The sequence below is a fragment of the Camarhynchus parvulus genome, chromosome 2 (genome assembly GCF_901933205.1).
Source record: "Camarhynchus parvulus chromosome 2, STF_HiC, whole genome shotgun sequence".
NCBI lineage: Eukaryota > Metazoa > Chordata > Aves > Passeriformes > Thraupidae > Camarhynchus > Camarhynchus parvulus.
The window spans coordinates 32,807,274-32,830,054 of NC_044572.1; the positions used below are offsets into that span (position 1 = coordinate 32,807,274).

Sequence of the window (22,781 nt, forward strand, 5' to 3'; positions counted from 1 at the left end):
AATGATAATAAAGCCTTTGGTTAACACAAGCTGAGCACAGAACTGTATTTTATAGGAAATAAATTGAACAACCACTTTAAATAAAGTGAAAGTCTCAAAAAGGAATGATATAAATTTTGAATCCTAAAAGCATTTTAATTGTTGCTATTTATTCAGAGGACAAAGTACAGTATCAAGCATATTTTTACAGATTTAAATTAATTTTAAAAATTAATAAAAACTCAAAGAAAGTCATAAATATCTAAATGAATTGGCCCAAAATAGATCCAAACTAAGAGGCAAACATCCAATAAAATGCCACCAAAAAATGATGGTGTAATTAAATAAATGTCTCTTTTTCTCTGTTCCTTGATAATTTAAACAACTAAGCATGGCTTCATGTTATATGGAAAAAACCCCCTCTACATAAAAGAGTAATTCCTAAAAGTAGTGAGCATGAAAACTTAGCTGCCTAGAGCTGTGCATGAGCACTTCTACCTGGAATCAGAAAGCTCTATCTACTGTCACATCAGTTGTCTCAGCAAGTGACTGGAAGAATAATTAACACTCTGTTTAATAACAGTGCTCCCTGCAGCACATGCAAATACAAGCCATGCCAGGAACTCCCAGTAACCAAGTTCCAGTGTGGGTAAAAGCTGTCATGGTAACTGAATACTTTAAAAAAAAAAACAAAAACCAAAACACAAACAAACAGAGAACATTACAAAAGAGTGATGCCTTCCAAAACTTGAGGTGGCTGTATAAATTGTGTATCACTTCAAATTTTATTGCCTCAGGCAAAGAATTCAGAATTAGGAAGAGTCCAAGAACAATCAGTGATAAAGGTAAGGAAGTTTCCACAGAGAGAAGAGAGATTTTATTGCTGAAACAGGGAGGCACTACTTCACAATTCCCTCACTTTAACTGTCACAACAGTCCTGAGCTGGGATCAGTGATTATTGAAGTTTGCCATTCATTTTTTCCTTGAAGAGCCTTAAATTCTATTCTGAGAGAAGCAGTAATCTCAGATCCCTAGTAAAACATTTTGTGCATTTTAAGAATTCATTTTCCTTAAAAACAGAACGAAACGTCAAAAGCCGCAGACAAGGAAAACCAACCAGAACGCAAAATTAAAACCAGGTGCTATATTTAACATGAAGACAGCACTCTGCAGCAGAAAACCTCTCTCCCTGCAGCTGTAGTCTGAAGCATCCATCTTCTGAACAGAAACCTTTTTCCAATCTACAGTGCTTTCTGGCAATACAGTTTGCTGTAACATTTCAATCAACATGCCCTCTTTTCACCTGAAACACAATCTCTCCTCGTGGCATTTACTTTACCTAGTTAGAAATACTCTGTAACCTCCAGAACAAATCTGTTCTACAGCCCCAACCTCCACAAGTGAGGTGAGAAATGAACTCTCCTGGGGTTCTTCCAGGAGTGAAGATGAGTCAGCTTGGTAAATATTCCAGGAACCATCGCAGAGCTACAAAGACAGTGAGCACAGTGAAGGCCAAAATAAATCCCAGAACAGCAACGTGGCAAGCAAGGTCTCTGTGATTTGGGCCCAACACATGGACTGGAGACTGAAGTTATGACTGAGATTAGGAGCAGTGCATTTTGGAGAAGGTATGGTCATTTTCCATCTGGAAGATAAGTTTGTGTGGCATTTCATTAAGAACAAATACTTTTAACAGGTTTAGATTTATTTCCATTTTCTTTTTAAAGCAGATTAGAATAGAAGCATCTCAGGTTTTTTACTATGGAGTAAATATAAAAGATAATTTTTTCCTTGCTTGCAAGCTCCATTCAGCAAAAGAGTTTAATGGTAATGTCTGTATTTACAAGAAGAGGTCAAATGCTCTCAACGGGACCAGAAACACTCTTCCTGCAAACTCATTGTTCAGATACCCCCTTGAAACCAGGCAGCAAGTGTTCTGCTTCTGAGCAAACACACTTTGCTTAGATAAATCCCTGTTCTCTTCACTGCTCTTGTTCAGAATGAGCATCTTCAGCTTTCACTGGTGACTATCTGGCATTTTGGCAGTGATTGGCAGAGTTCATGGCAAGAAACAGGCTTTGCAGCAAAAACTACCAGAAACTTTTGCAGCAAAAAGCACTGGGTATATCTCCAGGACACACTAAATTTAAAATATACAATGTCCTTTGCTTGTTCAAACACACAGCACAATAGTTGTGATGTCCTAGAAGTGTCAAATAACCCAAAAAAACCCTAGAGGTCTCTTGGACTTCAGCACAGAGAGAGGCCATATAATCATAGGAATCTTTCTATTATCATGTTTCTGGTGTGGAGTGTAAATGAACTCAAGGTTTGGCTGCACCAATGTTTTAGGGCAGAGCAGAGGGGGGCTTCCTCTGCAAATCTCCTGTAATAACAAGGTCTGCACTGCAGGGCAGTCTTGGAACATGGAGGCCAAATCCCTTTTGGATTAAATGTGCTCCAGAACTGCATTCAGTGCTCAAAGCATTGAGTCCACAACACCAGACTAGAGCTAGTGCAGAGGAGCCTTACACAGGGGCTGATGTTAGGTCTTCCTAAGTGATTGACTATAAGGATCCAGCTTTACTGTGCTGCTGCACTTGCTAACATTGACGTCAGAGACACTAAGAAAGTACTTAAGATCTCCTACAGCAATGTCATTTGTCCTTTTGGAATCAAAAAGAGTGCGATGGGCAGGTTTCCAGAATTCAAATGAGCTGAAGATGACTCACTACCTAACAAGAAGTGCTTGAACAAGGAGCAGGTGACAGGTGAGGTAAATCCAGCAGAGTGCACCTGAAGTATTTTGTCAGTCTACTTCTAAAGTGGGGTTTTGGAATTTTCCTTTATTCCTTCAAATGAGTTACTGCATGGGCTGGATGAAAGGCTTTTCTTACCAGCCCTGAAAAATTCAGGAGTGAAAAATGTGTCCTCTCTCCAAAGTGCTTTCTTCTATAGGTGTTTCCCAAGGTAATCATTTAACTTATTACCTTGAGACTTCCAGATTTGAGCATGAAAAAGTGTATGTGAATAACAATCATGGCCCCAACTCCTCTGCAAAAACTGCTGTGTATTCCAGCAACAAATTTGTGCTCCTTTTTAAAAATTCTCTTCAAGTTTAGAAGAGAAAAAAGAAAACTGTGGCTGCCCTTGAACAATAACTCACTCTTCTGGGAAGGTGAGAAAACGCTGATCCTACATCCCAACTTGACTGGCTTTTAGCAGTAGTGACTGGGCCTCTCTAGGGCAAATGGTATTTTGCAATACCTGTGGAAATTAAGGTCATCAAGTGTAAAAGCAATTACAACTTTGAGGCAAGCATAAAAAGCAGTGTTATGCTAATGAAGCAAAGATTGCAACAAGAATTGATTTTTAAGGTCATCATAATACAACTGCTTCAGATTCATCAAAATTTGCTTCTTTCCATGCCACAGGATGGCCTCAGAACCGTATTTGTTCCCACATTTCTCTGGAGCACACAGGGCCACTTACTTTTGTCTACTCCAAAAAGACAACTCAAAGGTGTGAGGCTGAGGCAAATCCAAATAAATTTAGGACAGTAATTTTCACAAGTGCTAAGTATTGGCCTAATTCTTTTCTATAAAGCCAACAGCTGCAAAAGTAGGCCAAGAGTACCTCTGCAAATGACCTCACCAGGTGCATTTTGAAGAATTAAAAATACATGAGTATCAAATATTGGTTAGAGCTACTACACCATAAGATGATAAACAGCACTTATTTCTACTTATCATCTGCTACTAAGAGCCTTATCATTCTATAACAATTTAAAATGATGAAAACATATGATAATATGTACAACAGGAATACAATTCTTTTTTTTTTTTTAAGTACCATCCCAGGTTGTCCTCAAACCTTTAAAATTGCACAGGTTCAAAGCAGCCTTGCAGATCATTTGATCTCTCACAACTCTGAAAACAATGAGCTTACAGCAAAATCAAAGATTTTTCACATCTCACAAAAGAAGAGAAGGGAAACTCAGAAAAAAAATTATGTAAAACTGCTATAAAAAAAAAATCAACATTATGCAATTATTTTTGCCATGGTTCTGGAGGAAAAGTAAAGCCTTAACAGCTGCTTCAAAGCTGATTCAGCAGTGAAGGAACACTAGAGACTTTGAGAAGCAAAACTGGAAGTGTACATCTCATTCTGTAGTCAATTAAGGTTTTTTGGATAGAAGAATAGTAACAACATAAAGCCTGGTGAGAGTCAGGTGGATACAGCAAGCATGGAACTGAGCAATCCAAATCAGAGTTGCAAGCAACGTTGAGTGACTTTTCACAGAATTAACAAAGACTTTGTGCTGAAACCTTTGCTCTGCAGCCATTATTAAATTACATTCACTCACATCTGCCTGGATAAACAAAGCAATAGTCTTTTCCTAGTATTGCTTTCAAGTCTCTCTCAGTTATAGTTCAGTTTGCCAGCTTTAATCTATCCCAGTGTCTTATCTGGCTCAAGATAGGAAAGAATTATTTATAGGCTACAGATACACCACGTACAATTATGGGAGATGTCTTTCCAAGACAGGTATTTGCTGTTCCTCAATTACTGTAAGATTCACACTACTGGAGGTCAAAGCACATGAATCCTGTTCTGTTACTGGCTATTCTCTTTACTGAAGAAAACTTGCAGAGACAAACACAAAGCAGTTTAAAACAACTCTTACTGACAGGTTATTAAACCTATCTTTGAAAGCAAAGGTTCAAACAGCTTAGGGAGACTAACAATAACAGGAAGCACTTCAGAACTGCCTTCCCTCAGATAAGTGATCACCCAAATCACAACTTCTCTTGAGCAGAAGTTTTCCTCAGCCATGAAAAAATGCTACTTGGAAGCAGTCTGTGATGCAAAGAAACAGTTCCATCTATCCTGTCTCCTTAAGGAGGCTTTTGTAGTCATTTAATCATGCTGTGTCACTGACCTAAAAGAGGAAAATTTAGTTCAAAGAAAACTCTCCTAATTGTCTAATCAAGAGAGACAGACAGAGAGGGAAAGGGAAAAAGCTAGACAAACAACAAACATACTGCATTTAACAAGAGATTGCTTATCATGTATAATGTTCATCACTTGATGAAAGAAAATCCTGTATGTTCCAGTGAACAGAAAGCAAAAAAACTCCAAAACCACAGAAATAGAAAACAAACCACAAAACAAAACCCCCAAAACAATCCAGTAGAATACATCCCAAGAAAGACATCAAAGAACATGCTTCAATGTCAAGTCTAATTACACCTTCTGGAAGCAAAGCAAATATTTGCTGTTTCACTAATAAGTCAACTCTTGCATTATAGATATCCAAGATAATTCAATCCTTGCATTATAAAAATCCTATTTAAATTTAGAAACAGGTCATTCAGCATCCTCAAATATGAGTACATATAAAAATACCACCTTTTCCTCACATCCGCCACAGAAATTGACTATGATATTGCACATGACATGATTCATTTTAAATGCATACTCTTGACACTGTTTCCATCCCCCCAGGAGATCTGTGATAGATTGCACTTGTACCAAAAACCCAAACTTACTGGGTATATAAACTAGGTAGACATGTTAAAAAGTCTTGATGACAAGCGATACAGAAAATACACGCGGTAATAGCAGTATTTTTACAGTAATTAGTCAGCTGTCTTACTACCTTTTCCACCCAACTTTCAATCACAGTTGAGAATCAGAACTAACAGGTCTAACCTAGCCCCCAGTCAGGTCCTAAATGATTAAAATTCTTCTTCTCTCTCTGTCCCTTTCAGAAGGAGTCCTGCCCAGGGCTTGCCTGGCAGCTCAGGGCTCAGCAGCGGGACCGAGGGAGCCGCACGCGGCCCGTCCAGCTCTTGGCAGGGCTCAACACCTCACCAGTCAGCCAAAAGCTGGGGGACCACCAGAAACAATTTGTCACCCACTAAAAGAGGCCTCCACAGTCTCCCTGCCAAGAGGGTGGAGCACAAAACAGCAGCTCCTGAGCTGGGATCAGACCCTGAGCTGGGATCAGGCGCACTGCACACCGCAGGGCTAACAGGGTACAGCCCTCCCTCTGCTCAAACTACACACCAGGAGCAGGTCTGTTTGCACTCAACTGCTGCTCAGCTAGAGACACCTCACAAAAGATGATCAGGCTATAGAAGAGAGAGAGACAAGCTTATCATCAGCTTCAGTAAGGAAAAGAACAGGCACATGGTATCACTTTACAGCCTGTACTAAAAACCTTGGAAAGGCCCATCGCTTAGCGATAACATCCCTGAGTGGGAAACATTTGGCAGGAACTTGGTTGTCTTTCATTTTTCTGCTCTTACTACTTAAAGCTTTGCTTTGTTCACCGAAACAAAGATATTTCACTGTGCCCCGAGGCTTATTCCTTTTCAAAACTGCAGTCATTATTGCTAAAGCGTTACTGAAATACACACTGTTTGTTGTCCTGGATTCAGTTTTGATAGGCACAGTGTTAGCTCTGGAACTATCTGTCAGTCTGCCAGCATGTAGTAGATCAAGATCTTGAGACAGAACTGTCTGCACATCAAGGAAAAGACACCACTTTTCTGTCAAATCATTGAAGGCATCAGTGTAACTTTGAATCAGACTGGCTCTTTGTGACCTCATGAACTGCATAATGCTGTGAGGTCCATAAATCCATCAAGGCCAACAAAAAACAATATATTTTATGAAACCAGCTGACATTAATTGGTTTAACTATGGAGAAAGAAACACAAACCCAGTCCCCTCTGGTTTCAAGTGGAACAGCAAATAGAAATACTGAAGAGTTTTGGTGGCCCAGGCATGATCCTCACCAAAGTCTGAAGGAAAATATCATGAGGGTGCTATGACCAGCACACACACTACCTATCCTTTATCTCATGCAGGAGAGCTAGACATGTTCATTAAAGAGTGGCAGGATCCAACAAAGCAGGATCCTGTTTTGTCCTCTTTGATGTGCTCTTTTACCTTTCAAACTTTGGCATCATCTACTTTCTAAATAAAAAAACCCACAAAACAAACCACGAAAAACATCAAACAAAAAACCACCAAATGAACCAAACAAAAATTTTAATCCTCCACTAAGAAACCTGTTTTTCTATGATACATGGGAATTGTCATTTGTCCTGTATATCACTAATTGCTAAAAGAAAAAAGGCACAAAGGAACCAGCACATCTCCTTGAGAATGTTTCATATTTTTCCTTTGTAAGCAGGCCTATTACCTCAAAATTTAAATCTTATTAACTTTAATAACTGTGGTAACAAGATTCAGTTCTTCCTAGGATGCATGGAAATTTGTTTACACTTTTTATAAAGTGCAATGATGACGAGCTATAAAAATCTTGTATTTCCTCTTGATCAACTTAATGTAACTTTAGAGGCTTCTTGTCACAGACATCTTTTCATGTAAAATCCTTTACTTAGGATTTTTTTTCCTCCTGAGAAGCTGAAAGGCCTCAAAGACAAAATGCAAACAATGGTTATCTGCTGCTGTGGAATGCAACAGGTGCATCTGTGATTGGTCTCATGTGGATGTTCGGAATTAATGGCCAATCACAGCACAGCTGGCTCTCTCTCAGTCCAAGCCACAAACCTTTGTTGTTTCATTCTTTTCTATTCTTAGCTTAGCTAGCCTTCTGAGAACCTTTTCTTCTATTCTTTTAGTATCGTTTTAATGTAATATATATCATAAAATAATAAATCAAGCCTTCTGAAATATAGAGTCAAATCCTTGTCTCTTCCCTCATCCTAATACCCCTGTGATCACCATCACAGCTTCTTTCTCTAAGTCCACTCCAGGACACCTTTTTCAGTGTACTTCACAACATTAGCATTTATACATGTAGCACTACAGCTTTCTTTTAAATATTATGTAGGTTTTTATTTTTTTTTTTCAGAAGGTCTTTCATATTAAGAGAGCTGGAAACCACAAAAGAGGTGTGTGGTGTTCTGAACAAGGGCAGGTAGTTGTTAGCAGATCAGTGTTAACTCTAACACCACCTTAGGTGAGAGGCCACTAATTTCCTAATACCGTGTTTCTAAAGACACAATGTGCAAACAAATGTCAACGCTTTAGAAATGCATTGTGGGAAATAATAACATATAAAGTATCCTGATAACAATTAGTACTACAAGTGCTAAGTAATTTTATTATTAATGCCAAAAGGCAGGAGCTTACTAATTCCAAGTTTTAAATTAAGAAAAAGAAACAAACCAAAAGCCAGCATGAAGGAAAAAAGTACACAGAAAATCATAGAATCAAATGGCTTAGGCTTGAAGGGACCTTAAAGATCACCCAGTTTCAGCCCCCCCTGCCATGGGCAGGGACATCTTCCTCTAGACCAGGTTGCTCAGAGCTTCATCCAACTTGGCTTTGAACACTGCCAGGGTTGGAACACACACAGTTTCTCAGGGCAACCTGTGCCAGTGCCTCACCACCCTAGCAGAATTTCTTCTGAATATCTAATCTACATCTCTCAGAGAAATGTGTTCATTTTAAATACAAATTAGAACTGTTAAGGCTTTAGCAGGAGCTCCTTCCAGGACAGACAGAAGGATGCCTGCAGCTGTTCTTTTCCCTGGAAACACACATCACACACATACATGTATGCAGGTGACAGGAACCATGAGTCACAGATGCCAGAACCACACTCTTGGAAGATTCTGCATCATATCTGCTCTTAAATCCATTCATATTTATGCCTGTAATGAACACCTTGACAATGGGAACCAGGAAAGTGGTTCCATGGATCAAGTTTTCTGCAACACTATCTTCATGGCATAGGGAAAAGATGAACTGAAAGAGACCAAGAAGCAGAGAGATGCGAGATGTGGGAATCCAGATTATAAATCTGAGTGACTCCATGCAATGTTTTGCCTAATTAATAAGAAATGGGAAAGTATCAATCACAACAGCTGGGTCAGACAAAAATGATGCAGGCAAGAAGTGAGGGTCTCTGACTGGTTAACAGGGCAGCTCTTGAACAGGAAAGAACCACACAGGGGATCCTTTCCCCACCTCAAATGATGCAATCCCACCACCATGTCCTCAAGTTCTGAAATGCTGCAGGGGAAGACAAATCCAGCTAGGGTTACCACAAAGGCTCAACTTGGATTGAGCTGGTAAGGGAACTTCTGCCCTCAAAAAGGGAAGAAACTAAACACGAAGTTGCAGAAGTTGCAAACCTGTATTTGGGAAGATCAGAAGGTCAATCTCAGAGTGAGTGACTTCATGTCAGATCTTGCCCTGCCCTGCCTAGCTACAAGGGTGCAAAATCTAAAAGCAAGTTCAGAGATTAGCCAAAAAACAAGTAGTAATGTAACTATTACAGACAGCCCAGAATACGGAAGACCCAAACACTTTTAATGCACTAAATTTGTTTATACAAGTCTACTACAATATGACATCCCAATGTAAAAATATAGCCTGCCTCCAGCAATAGAGCCCAGAGTTAACACAAAGCTGCTGAAAACTTTTGTGGGTGTCAGCAGCAGCTCAGAGTGCCTCCCTTGACAGGTTGGAGCTCAAAATCATATTAACTTTCAAATCTGCCAAAGTAATTAAAGAAATTCTTGCTCCCAAGCAATTTGTTACTGTCCTTTCCTGGAGATCAGTAGTTCCCCTGACAAAAAATAAACAAATACAAAAATAAAAAATCACAGGAACCCTCCCTTCTCCACTGCAGTAGAGCAAGATTTTTGTCACAGCAAGTAGTTCACACACTTTGCTTTGGGATGGTGATCACCAGCTGGTGGCCAAGAAAGTGGAAGTAGTGTTATTTTCAATTGATCCAGACAGTTCTGCCACCAGTTTTACATTTAGATTCTGGTTAGTGCAAGCTAGCAACTATCTATTTGAATTTAATTAAATACAAATTAAACACTCCGTGATTAAAAAAAGCTTTAGCTATGCTCTGATTCTCAAGTATTTTTAGAGGTTTAAAAGATGGAAGGTTTTAATTAGGATGCCTCAGCAATGAGAGAATGAATAATTTACACAAAAATTTATTTGAGCTCAGTGAAAGAGTGGTACAACTAAACTATTCATATTTTTTATTTCTAAGTAGTACATAATTTTTTAGTTCAGCTCCAGTCACTGCAAGCAGGCCACAGAGATGGCAGACAACAACATTAGGAGTTTTGTAATGTGTACAGTCCAACATTTTGGTTGCTTCATAGCATTCTTGAGGTTGGTTATACTTGAACAGCAACCAGCAAGCTAGATTTTAATTATAGGCTATAAAACCAGAAATAAACATAAGTTTTCACAAGCGATGTAGATTCTCCTTAAACAGCTAAATATTAGAGTTCCACCAGTCATTGCCTTCTCTCTCTCTACTCTCCTTCCAATCCTTCATCATTTTTGTGTTAGTCTTTAAACTGCTGACATATGGCGCTGGCTTTGCTAGACCATCAGGACTTGCAACACAAAAACAAATCAAAGCTGTGGTTAATTATGGATAGTGCATAAAGTGAGCGACTTAACAAGTCTTATTTCATACAACTCTCTTGATGAATTTCTGAAAAGGAAAGTAGAAAAAGCAATTTCTTAGAGGAAGACATTAAAAGGTGCAGAGTTTTTTAATAAAAATGTCTAAAATGACTAAAGCATCAACATATGAAGTTGCAGGAAACATAATACTGCAAGCTATTTTCCTAACAGATGGCATTCTCGCCTACTTCACCCATGCTGACCTACATTTTTTCCTTAACTTTTACTAATATTAATCTTTCATTGAATATGTTTTTTTACAATTTTGCCACCAAGTAATACTTTTAGCATTAAAGGTTAGAGAAAATTATTCAAGAACATATTTCTAACAATATAAAATAGAGAATGCATAAAGGAGGAAAAAACCTTTACAAAGCTCAAGACATAAAATTACACTTCTAACATAAAATTGTCTTCTCAAAGGCTGTTCAGTATTGAAACTCTATTCACAAAGTTTTCATCCAGCCTTGACTGGAAAACATGACATTTTGGAGACATTAAAGCATTGTCACATTGTCTTGTAGAAAAAAACACACCTGTGCAATACAGGCAGTTAAACCAAACCATTGAACTCATTTTCATTCTTTTGTTCTACATGTTTAATTGTGAAAACGTAGAAAAATTAAATGTATGTAGAAAAGGAGGAGCAGGAGGAGAAATGTGAAAAAATTTACAGTGAATGGTAATTTAAGTAAAAAGCCCCTAAGATTTCCATACAAAAATGCACCAAATTATTTCTCCTAACATGCTATGCTAGTTTTGCGATCACATCATAAAATATGTCCAAAACCCCAAAAATCTGTAGTGTTGTTACACCAAAATAACAAGGATTTACATGCAGCATCACATCAAAAATAAATCTGGGAATGGCCAATGGCAGTTGGAAGTGTGGCATTTGGAGAAGTTACATTATCAGTATTTGAAGTTTGACAGTCTTCTCTTCTGTACTCAAAAAATAAGAAAATCAATCCACTGTCTGTTCTAGCTGCAAACAAACAAGGTGGCCACGGGAGCTGGCAGTGCCCCAGATCCTATTTCAGACTCTTCTCAAACCTTTTGACTCATCTGACTGCTCACCAGCCCCATGATATCCCTCATTATAATCATCTGCCAGAGTAGGACACTCACACTAACAGTGGGAATAATAAAAGAGGTGTTGTTGAAACTCTTCCCATATGGTTCCCAGGGTGAGAGAGCAAAAATTTGTTCTCTAGAGTGATTTTACAATACCAGTTAGGCAGATCACAGTGAGGGTGATGACTGCTCCAAGTCACTATTAAACTATAAAACACAGGGACAAAACAAGCAGGATCTCCTGCCACCCTCCAGCGTCACAAGAGATGATTTTGGGAATAGGTTGTTTCCCATGTTGAATGGGTATCACACTTTTAAAAGGTGAAAGAAAATACAGTACAACACAAAGCATTTCTTGGGGACCTGATGCTGTATTCCAACTGGTCATTTTGGCCAATTGAATTAAAATACTACTAGAGCCACACGACAGTTCATTTTTGAAGTGCATACAAAAAAATGTAAATAATCTATATTTGTGTCAAGTACAAAAAAAGTTACTGAATTATTGTCATGGTTTGACACTGGCACAATGCCAGTGCCCCATGAAAATATACTTCCCTGGTGTTTGCTGTGAGATGTGACCAGGAAATAAGCAAAGCAGGCCTCTACCTTAGAAAAAAAAAGTTTATTAACTAAACTACAAAAGGAAAAAAACCACACACACACACACACACACACACACACACACACACCTGGAAAATGAAAACTCCACAAAAAAAGCATTTCCTCCTCCCCCCACCACATTTCCAATACATCTTCCAAATTTCAAGTCTCCATCCATCACCCTGTAAATACTCAATTCCAGTCCATCAAGAGGAGAGGAGTCCTTCTTGGGGCCATGGTGACCTCTTCCTTGCATGCCCAGCGCTCTCACCACTGGACAAAGAACAGAGCTGCTTCAAGGGTTATCCTTTTAAGGGTGCTTTGACCAGTTCCAAAAAAAGCACAGTTTTCTCTCATCTCGGGACCTCTTGTCCCCCCCATACTTGTCTACCCCCTGGGGCCGGGGGGTCTCCAAAACTGAACCCTCTCAGTTCTGAGCCATCGCCTCCCCCCTGCAAGCAGCTTCTGTGTCGCGAGGAAGCATGGTTCTGTCCATGGCTGTACCAAAAAGAGTCCAGCAACCAGCTACTCCATCATCTCTTTCCGGCCTCTTCTTTACTCTCCCAGCCTCACTCACTGCTCCGACTGTCATTCTCTTGCCCATTTCCTCTTTATCATCCACTCCATCTCCCCTCCAGGAAAGGTCCAAATGCTCTGTGAGGTCTTCATTGTCCAGAAAGGGGTTAACAAACTTCTGCATGCGGCCAGGCTCCTTCCCTGCTGCACTCCCCCCTTCGCCCTCCTTCTTCACAGGCCGATATCACTTCAAGGCCACAGGCCTGTACCAGCTTTCTCTCTCTCTTCTTCTGGGGGGGGGCTGCCCAAATCTTCTCGGGGCCTCTCTCTCTCTGTCTCACCTGGGGGGGCTGCCCAACGCCTCCTGGTGCCCCCACCACCCTTCCATCCTGAGGGGTCAGGCCTACCTCTGCCGGGCTGCAGGTGTTCTCCTCCCCCGCCCAGCTCGAAGCCGGGCAGGGGAGGCCTTGCCTCTTTGCTGGCCGGAAATCAAAGAGGGAGCCCAAGGGAGTGCTCTGCTTCTAACCCCTGTGCTCTCAGAGGCGCATCCACCCTCAGTGGCCAAGCCTGGTGTCAATTTAAAATCTGAACACCTATTGGCGTCTGGCCACTCCATTCCCAGAAAACCTGCTTCCTGTAAACCCACAACAATTATTCAGGGAAGGATACTCTGGTCCCTCTCCTTATGTTTTTCTCCTTTTAGCACATTGGGTTTTTTAAAAAGGATTTTGAAAATAGGACAAATGGTAGCCACATGCCAGGCTCTGAACAGCATCCAATGAAAGCTGATTGCATCTTCGTGCTTCCTAAAACAGCCACCCTAAGGTGAAGTTCATTTAGACCCAAACCTGCAGTAAAAGCTTTCACACTTCACATTTTTCTTTCACATAAATGATAGCATTCCCAGAAATACAAATTTTGACCTATTACCAACTGCCAATCTAATCAAAATTTCAGTATTATTCCCAAAATTGGAATATAAATTTGCTTCTGCTCCCCATGGCATTCAGCAACTAATTTTGACAAGTCTGTTATTTGTTCTTACAGATTGTCCATACAAATCCAGCATACAGTGCTTTAAAATAATTTAAAGCTTCCAATAAATGCTGCTGCCTTGTGCACAGGAATCTGACTTTATATTAATTTTGCCTGGGGACTTCACTGATTGCTCAGAGTTCACATCTCCTTTTACCATTCTGAACAGCTCAATTTCTCTCTGTCTTCCTCCCTGTCCCATTGCCCATGCCAGGGATACTTTTCTGGAGCTAGGTGAGGACATGGAAAAAGCATTAGGCATTTGGAAGTTAAAACCAGCAGCTTAACCACCTTACACAGTAAATCTAAGGAGCTTAAACTCACCAACAAGTGCAGGAATTGTCAAGTTGGATGTCATGCATTAAGCATGAGAAAGTAAATACATGTGACAAATGCGTTACTTCCCCTGTGAACATAATGATTCTCAGTTAACATATCTAAATTAAGGTACACATTAGTTATGTCTGAAGAGAGCAGAGTGACAATTAACATTTTGTACATAAGCAACCACTGTTTTTTAGATTCAGAACCACTTTCAGGGATGCTGCAGGCCTGATTTTTCTTCAGCTGAGCAAACAGAGAGACATTATTCTAACAACATAAATGAACCTTCATGTGCCCATGGACAGAAACAGGGTATTTCACAGGTAGCAAATTAAATAAATCAGGTGAAAGCAAACAATCCAAACTGAGTTGCCACAATTTATCCAAAACCACTAAGCAGTCTTCCATTTGATCTTCCTTTTAACATAATGAACCAGAACTTCTTTGCAACTGCAAACTTAAATAAGTAAGTAGCAACAATGCTAGTTTTCACAATTTCAGAATACTCTGAAATTCAAACACATGCAGTCATATGGATGCTTTTGCGATAGCAATAAAATATTCTTTATAAAGGAAAATACATCTTCCTTACCCTGCACTTTCTATCATGTTAACCCTTGTTCACTGCTCTCTAATGAGAGGAATTTTACTAATTGTCATTTGTGGCAGTAGCAGCTTGATGCCACAAGGCCAAAAGGCAATTAAAGGTCACTGCCTATTAGATTACACCAGACTGATGGCAGCACATTTGGAAGCAAAGGCAGAAGCCCCTGAGCTCTGACTCACTGCAGAGACTCAGATCTGGACATTTTGCCCAGCACCTGCAGGGCTGGGCCTTCTGAGCTGGCCCCTGTACCCAGGTCAATCAGCCTGCCATCTGCCTCAGGTGGGCACTCAGGGGGACTGCAGCCTTCCTCTCTTCCAAATACACCTTCACCAGCTCTGTTCCATCCATCAGGCTAAGAACTTCTGCTGCACTTTCCATGGCAAACCCCAAAATTGTTGGTGATCATAAAACGGTTTCATTTCCAATACCAATGCAAAGTATAGGCATATTGATACATTGGTATATTGCATATTGATATTCATGTTTTCTATATATGCATCTGAAGTGATACTAGCACCTTGTTCAAATGTTAATCATCCCTTTTTAATCGTCTTAATATGCACATTTATTTTTCTCTATGACAATGCCTTTGTGTTTTAAATGCACACATCATATCGGGTGCATTACAGTCAGATTTCTGGGCTATAAGTTAAATGAAATGTGATGCATGGTTATGTAACTGAAAAAAAACCATGAATTTATCTTCCCACAAGTGACAACTTCTGAATCACAGAATACTCTGAGTTGGAAGGGACCCACAAGGATCATCGAGTCCAAGTCTGCAGTGAATAGCCTGTACAGCACAGCTGGAGCATCCCACACAGAGCCAGCCACCCAGGCAAAAGATGGCATTAGTGGCTCCTTATTTCTTACAAGGTACTGTTAAAAGGGCCTCCAGCCTAGAGCCACTATCCCATTTCAGAAGTACTGCACAAGTTCTGTGAGCCCACAGGGGACGCTCGCTGCAGCGGCTGAGGATGAACTGCAGCGCGTGGAAAGGAGGAACTCCTGGAGGAGTGGCTCCCATGGGAGGGACCCCACCTTGGAGCAGGACAAGACAGCCAGGAGTCCTTCCCCTGAGAAGAAAAGAGCAGCAGAGACAACGTGTGATGATGTGACTCCAGCCCTCATTCCCCACTCCCTGCTCACCGGGATGGAAGGAAGCAGATTTGGAGGTTGAGCCCAGAAAGAAGGGAGGAGTGAAGGGAAGGTGTTTTAAGATTTGGGTTTATTTCTCATGATCCCATATTTGACAGGCATTCAATTACATTCATTTCCCTCAGTCAAAACTGTTTTGCCCATGTCAGCAATCTCTCTGTGCTCTTATCTTAACCCCTGAGCCTTCCACTATATTTTCTCTGTCCCATCCAGCTGAGGGGAGTGACAGGGTGGCTTAGGTGGTGCCAACCCACCACACAGCCATGGTGGCAGTCCCTGCACCCTGCTTACCTGCGCTTCTTTACCAAGGATTTTGCAAAGACAGGATAGCTTGAGAATTCACAACTTGCAGGGGAAGCTAGTTGCAGCAGGAGATGCTGAATCATGCCTTTAACAGCTGTCACTTAGCTAGCACCACCTCTTAATTAGTGGCTTCTTTTAGATTTCCTCAATAGCTATATGGCACCAAAAAAAACCACAAAACAACAAAAAGAGGAAAAAAAGGCAACCCAGCAAACAAAAAACAGACAATTCTAGCTCAAAACATAAACCACATGTAAAAATGTTAAAGGTGAAGTACAAACTATAATTTGTATAAGATAAAACAAACAGCCAATTACAGGCATAGAAAATGTTTATTTTATACTACCCTCATGACAAATCAAAATCCATTGAACTTTTAAGTTCTAGATTTTGCAGCCTGTCTCACTCCATAGAGTGGAAAATCCAATTTTCTTTGGAGTCCCAAAGCTTGAACTAAACAATGAATGCTTTTCCTATTTCTCCTGAAACAAAGGTTTTCCCTCAAAAGCTGCAAGCCAGATGCTGAATGGTATTAAGGGTAAAACTATAAACTAAGCTTTTCTTAGGGTACATTTTACTTTGCTAACCACCTGTTACTATCATCTTGTCCACTGCTGGCAAAAAAAACCAACAACAACAAAAAAAAAGCAAGCAGGTAGTGGCCTGTGACTCATCACAATGTGTTAGAAACAACATTAACAGTTGAAATCTTTAGAAGCAAAGAGTTGTTGCCCAATAAAAGTTGGCATTAAAAAAAAAATCACACACAAAGGCATTGGGCCATTCTCCAGACCTCCTTCTCACCAACAACACCAAATTCCATTGCTGTCCCTCAGCCAGAAACACACAGCTTTTTCACTGTCACCACAGTGAGTACTGCTGCCTCGGGACCATTCAAGCAGCTGAGAGTTTCTGCCTTTTAGCTAATGTAAGTGTCCCCAGGGATTAAAATAATTTCTTTTTGGAGCATTTGACAGCTTGTTAGAAGTTCCAAACAAATGCTGTGCTACAGAAAGACTAGTGTCAACATTTTGATTAATCCTTTATTATTAGACTTCTATAGTAGAATAATAACTTGAGTTTCTTTGATTTTTCTGAAAGCATAATTCCTGCTGTTAAAAATAAAGTTCAGCTTGAAGTATATTCAAGCACACCTGTGGACAGTCATCAAATTGTTCAGATATTTAAGCACGGGAAGTAAAAAACCCCAGAGGACAAACATACCATGGGCAGAACTTAAGGGGGAAAAAAAAGAATATTTTTTAAATTTTTTGCTACTTTTCAAGGTAAAGGAGCATATGAAATCTGGTCTTAGATTAAAAACTTGTCCTTTCTTTAATAACTTGCCATCCTTCAAAAATACAGCAGCAGAGCCCAGGTCTCCTCCAGACCTGAAGACAGAGAAGTCACCTGGACTTCTCTAAAGGGAAGAGCAGTGAAAGTCACAGTAAAACATGCTGCTGCACTGAAAGCTTCTTAAAGCTTTTTCATCATTTTATCACCATTATTTTATCATCAGTTTATTTTCATCCTTACTCTGATGCTCACTATTGTGTCTCCAAGATACCAGACAGTGTGTTTTACTCCCTATGAGGTAACGCCTTTCCTGGTTTTCTCTCAGAATGTTAATGTTCTTGAAACATAAGCTGATGTGAGAATGTACTTCTATTCTGAAAAGTTCTTGCTATGCACATGTCTCCACAACAGACGTTTTGTGAGATGCATAAAGTTGGGTAAGTTAAAGAAACTCCTTAAGCAAACACTGCAGATTTTACATTTGCCTAACAGCATCTGTTTATTCATCACTATTGATAATTATACTTCACCAGGTTTTACCATTTTTCATCCCTCTTATATGGTTTGATAAGAAGTGCAACAAAAAAAATCTACAACATTACATTCTTGGGCAAGCACACAAGGATAAAATTTAAACACATTAATGTAAGAGAAGCCCACTGATTGAAACTGAAAAAGCCACTCAGCTTTATACATGTAGCTCAAAAAAATTATACTGTTAACATTTTACTCCGTCTATAATCTTTATTTCTCCTTGAGAAGTGACTACTTCAATAATCATAATATTTTTCTGCTTAGTAGGAAGCCTTTTCCAACCTAAGGTAACAATTTCATTTTCATTTTGTCTTCAAGTACCTGGTGCTATGAGCACCTGCCTTAAGAACTAAAACAAGAATATGACCTTTTCCCTGAAGCAAATGTGAGTACAAGGCATACAAACTAGGAATCAGTGAATAAGCAGCAGTGACTAGAGGCCAAAGCCATCCCTCATTCACTGTTACACATGGCAGCATTGGGGATTCAGTCTCACATCCTCATTACCACACTAGAGGAGCCCACCAAGCACTGCAACCTTCTCTTCCACCCTCCTGCATTTCTCTTGCACACAACAGCCCTGAAGCTACACAGCTATACAGCTGTTGGTCATAATTAATTTCAAAGGCCACCTTTGAAACATGACAAATCTTCTGCATTCTGATGTATCTGTGCCTTTACTTCTATTATTTCTTTATTATTATTTCTTTATTTTCTTCTTCAGCTGGTGGACAAATAAATTACCAGAGTCTACATAAGCAAAGAGAGGAAAAATGTACCTCATCTTTTTTCAAAAAGATAGGGCTGGCAGAAGCGTGTGTTCCAGCATATACTAAAAGACAGAGATGGTCTGTTAAAACTACTCTTAAAAGAAGAGGCAAGTGCTTTTGGCTTTTCCAAGCAAAAAATTATGTACATCAGAGGATTGAGTTCATGAAAAGTGCATGCTTCTGCTCAGTGAGGGTGTGATGAAAACATTTTCACTGGTGTAGGAACATGGACTATCTGTATCACTTTCTGTAAGCAAAATGCAGAATCTCACTTCATAAAATTCTCACCGTAATGTCACTGTAAGAAGGCAACTTGTTCCCACTGCTAAAATGGGAAGGGTGACCCAGCTGATTGTCTCTGGGACAACCTGACACACAGTAGTTGCTACTTTTCTCTGCATTTAAGCTTAAGGAATCTAAAGTTTCCATAACAGGAGACAAGACTCATGATCTCCTAAGTTATTTTGGCTATGCTAATTAGCTATTTCAAGCACTTAAAGTTCATAGTCTCTGCCAAAGTAGGAAGCAGTAACTATTAAAAAGACCTGAATTTGCATGTGTGTGGCATACTCTGCCCTTAATCCAGGGAGAATGGTCTGTCACCTTGGCACCACAGGGCTGAGGAGCTCACAACCTTGTCACACCACCTCAAGCCAAACATCAGCTTGACACGTTTGGCACAAGGAACGATTTGCCCTAAAAGATGCATTTAAATGATTAATAATATCCTGCTGTCTTAATGAAATTGTGATGTACATTTCCTTCACCTTTTTGTAATTTCACACTTATTTTCTACTGAAACAAGTCTTAAAAAATTACTTTATTCTGAGATTGTAGGAAATCAGCAGTCTGCTTGTTTCAAACAGTTCCTCTGTCTAAGCAGGTGTTTACTGTTTTAGACCAAAGTATCTATGAATAAAACTAAAAGATACAAATTATGCTTCTATGAGGTTGGTAACTTATTCACCCCTCCCAACCATAGATGCAATCCATGATACTCAGATGTAACAGTTTGTTTTGGTCTTAAAAAATAACAAAACTAATTTGTTTCAATAGCCACTAGTGAGACAAGAAGTGAACAAAGAGCCTTTTTCTTCCCTTCACTTTTTTTTTGCAGGGGGTTTACCTATGCTACTATTCACTGGACAAGTTAGTACAAATATTCATAGCTAATTCCAAAAGAAACACATCTGAGAGAAGTGGCTTAAATTTATAGTCTTGAGCTTGTATACAAAAGCTAGGGTTGTACATACATTATTTTTACATTTACAAGCATATGCATGCTAAGATTTGGCCTCTTTTTCCTTCAGAGGAAGTACTAAATGATGTATTTTAACACAGAATTTTGTTCTGTATGAAGGGTTTTTCATATATTACTAAAGAGCAGCAGACAGCACTGAGTTGCTGATACTCAGCTTAAACAGTAAAATCAAATACTTCTCACAAGTGAGATAAAACCAAATAGTCAATGTACATAATATTGTACCAAAGAACTCAGCTTGGAATTTTAGGTTGGCAAAACTAACAGAAAATACAAACAAAGACCAGAATACACAATGTTTCCATGAAGTTTAAAAAAAAAAATTATGTGGACTGAGGATCACTTCTTTCACTATATTTTCCTATATTCAGGAGAGCAGTAAAGAATTCCTCTAAAGGCTCAGTGACATATGGAAGTTGCTTCTGTAACAGCCATAGATTCAATTTTCAAGCTTGTAAAAATGAATTTAAGATAGCCACTTAAAGGTGAATTCACTTTGAGCACCAGCTGCTGTTTCTTTCCTTTTTCAAAAGACACAGAGCTATTTAGTGAAATTATTCCATGTGTTAATGTGAGATTTAATGTATCTAAAAAGAGAGTGTTACAAAGTATTAATGCATTCCAAGAACATACACCGACAGGATTGCACTGCATCAGTATGGAAATGGAAGTATTACTGTTAAAGTAAATCCTAATTCTCATTTCTGCTGCCCCTGTTAGAGGAGCAATGAAAAATTCCCTTTTTGTAACTGTTCAAATGCTGTCAGTTCTATATCCCTGTAAATCTACCACCCTTGCTATCCAAGTTGCCTTACAATGGGGAACACTGGAAAGATTAGGACAAGCAGATAAGGTCTTGACCAGAGTTTTTCACAGTTTTCCTGCATGACTTCATGTGAAGTCACAAACCTATCTCACAGGAGCCCCCTCTGTAAATAAAATTCTCACATGTTGCACATTGGGGTGGGGCAGGTCTGTGTTCATTTCTGTCTCGTACAGAAATGTTTTGAAAGTCATTAGGCAATAAAAAAAAACTTTGGTTTGCTACTTAAACATAAAACTTCCCAACTTTATCAGTGAGCTGTTTTGTAATAGCGTTGATAAACTCCACTATCTTCATAGATAAAAGGATCCTACAGCAACTGGGCACCTCCCATTGGAGCAGTATGGCAGTACCTACCAATAGAAACAACCAAGTGAAAGTATTTTCCACTCCTTGCTCTCCTCCAGTGACACCTTTACAGCCTCTAATTTAGAGAAGCTGAAAACATATGTGGTTTTTAATGTGCCTTACAGCAGTCACATGTAGCAAAGATTCAGTCCTTGTGCCTGCTCTGTACTTCAGTTCTCATGACTCATCTCCAGCTTTCCAGAGGAAAGCAAGTTCCTCCTGGGCATCACAGAGCCGGTGATACCTTTTACATGCTCACAAGAGAAACAGAGATTCTGCCTAAAAAATCACCAAGTTTAAACAGTGATTAAGCCTACACAAACACAGGTGCAAATAAAGTAAGAAATTAGTGCAAACAGCAGTGCTCTATTCTGGTTTATGAGATCCACGTAAGTCTATCAAGACTGACTTTAAAAACATCAATTTATACACATGACTATAAGAACTGCAAAGTTCAGAACACCCAGCCTTCCAAAACTGCAATCAAACCTGTAAATTACAGGCACATAAGGCCTAAAACATCCTAACCAGCTTATGTGCTCTAAAATACTAATGTAGTCCCTACAGGTTTAAAAGGACAAGAATAGATATATTTATAAACACATGCACAAATACAAACATTAAAAGTTGAAATGCAGCCCAAGCAGCTAGCCAGAAAGTTCAAATACATTATCAACGTTCCTACACCAAAAGAGAAATAAGTATTCAGAATGCATTGTGACTACATTTACATACTATTAGAGAAGATAAAATGCCACAAGTGCCATGACTGGAATTATGACTCAGGACAGAATTTTCTCCCAATGCTAAATCTCACAATTAGTGAACACTCAGGCAAAAAAATCCCACCAGCAGGACAAGAAGTTTTTCAATGTCACCGATAACATAATCTTAACCTTGCCCAAGTTTGGCTGCAGTCTAGAGAGAGCATTTCAGAATGAGACACAAACCACACAGTCCAGTGCTGCAGTGGGTGAGAGTTCCCCTTCCTGACTCAGTGGGTGATCAGTGGAAACCCCAAAGCCTTGGACTGAAGGGAGCACAAACACAGTACAACCCAACCAATGGTATTTTTTCCCCATTTCCCTCAAAAGTAACAGAACTTTGAGGTATTTTTGAACAATTACCCTTGTCTCAGCAGAATAAAAGGTTACATTAGCACAACTTGAGGTTTCCCTATTCTATTTCTTTGTTACTTTTGTCTGTTCTTCTAGACATCTAATTAAGCACCATGCCTTATCCCAAAAGGGGATGAACTGCTGCCCCTTCTCAGCTATACTGCAGACCTCTCCCATTCTCCATTGACCAAGAGATTCTCCATACCAGGAAGCTTCTTACACAGTTTCTTTGATCATTTGATCATGCTCTCTCTAGGCTAGAAGGCTCCACACCAATTTAACCTCTTCTTTCCCAGAAGGAGGGCAACACAGCTGTGAGAGAAGGATGACTGACTTACAGTGAGTGGGTAGGATCACTGCCACCAGGAAGAATCCAAATCTCTTCTCTCACAGAAGTGAAAGGATGAGCTATTCCATTAGGCAAGGTGTGGCAAGCTCACATAAGTCTTGTGTTGGATCTGAAAAACAAACCAAAAAAATTAGATGAGAAATAAAACTTCCTGCTGCATTGTCCTTTCATACCCAAGAAGCACAAGGGAAGTAACA

The 22,781-nt window shown here is 39.6% G+C and overlaps 1 protein-coding gene across 5 annotated transcripts in view; it reads right to left on the minus strand.

Moving 5' to 3' along the window:
• Positions 1–22,781, minus strand: part of OSBPL3 (oxysterol binding protein like 3) — an 87,841-nt gene that overhangs the window by 45,603 nt on the left and 19,457 nt on the right. For all 5 annotated transcript variants that reach the window (XM_030970114.1, XM_030970106.1, XM_030970091.1 and 2 more), the window contains exon 2: positions 22,574–22,693. The gene's annotated coding sequence lies outside the window, so the exon portion shown is untranslated. The remainder of the gene's footprint in view (positions 1–22,573; positions 22,694–22,781) is intronic.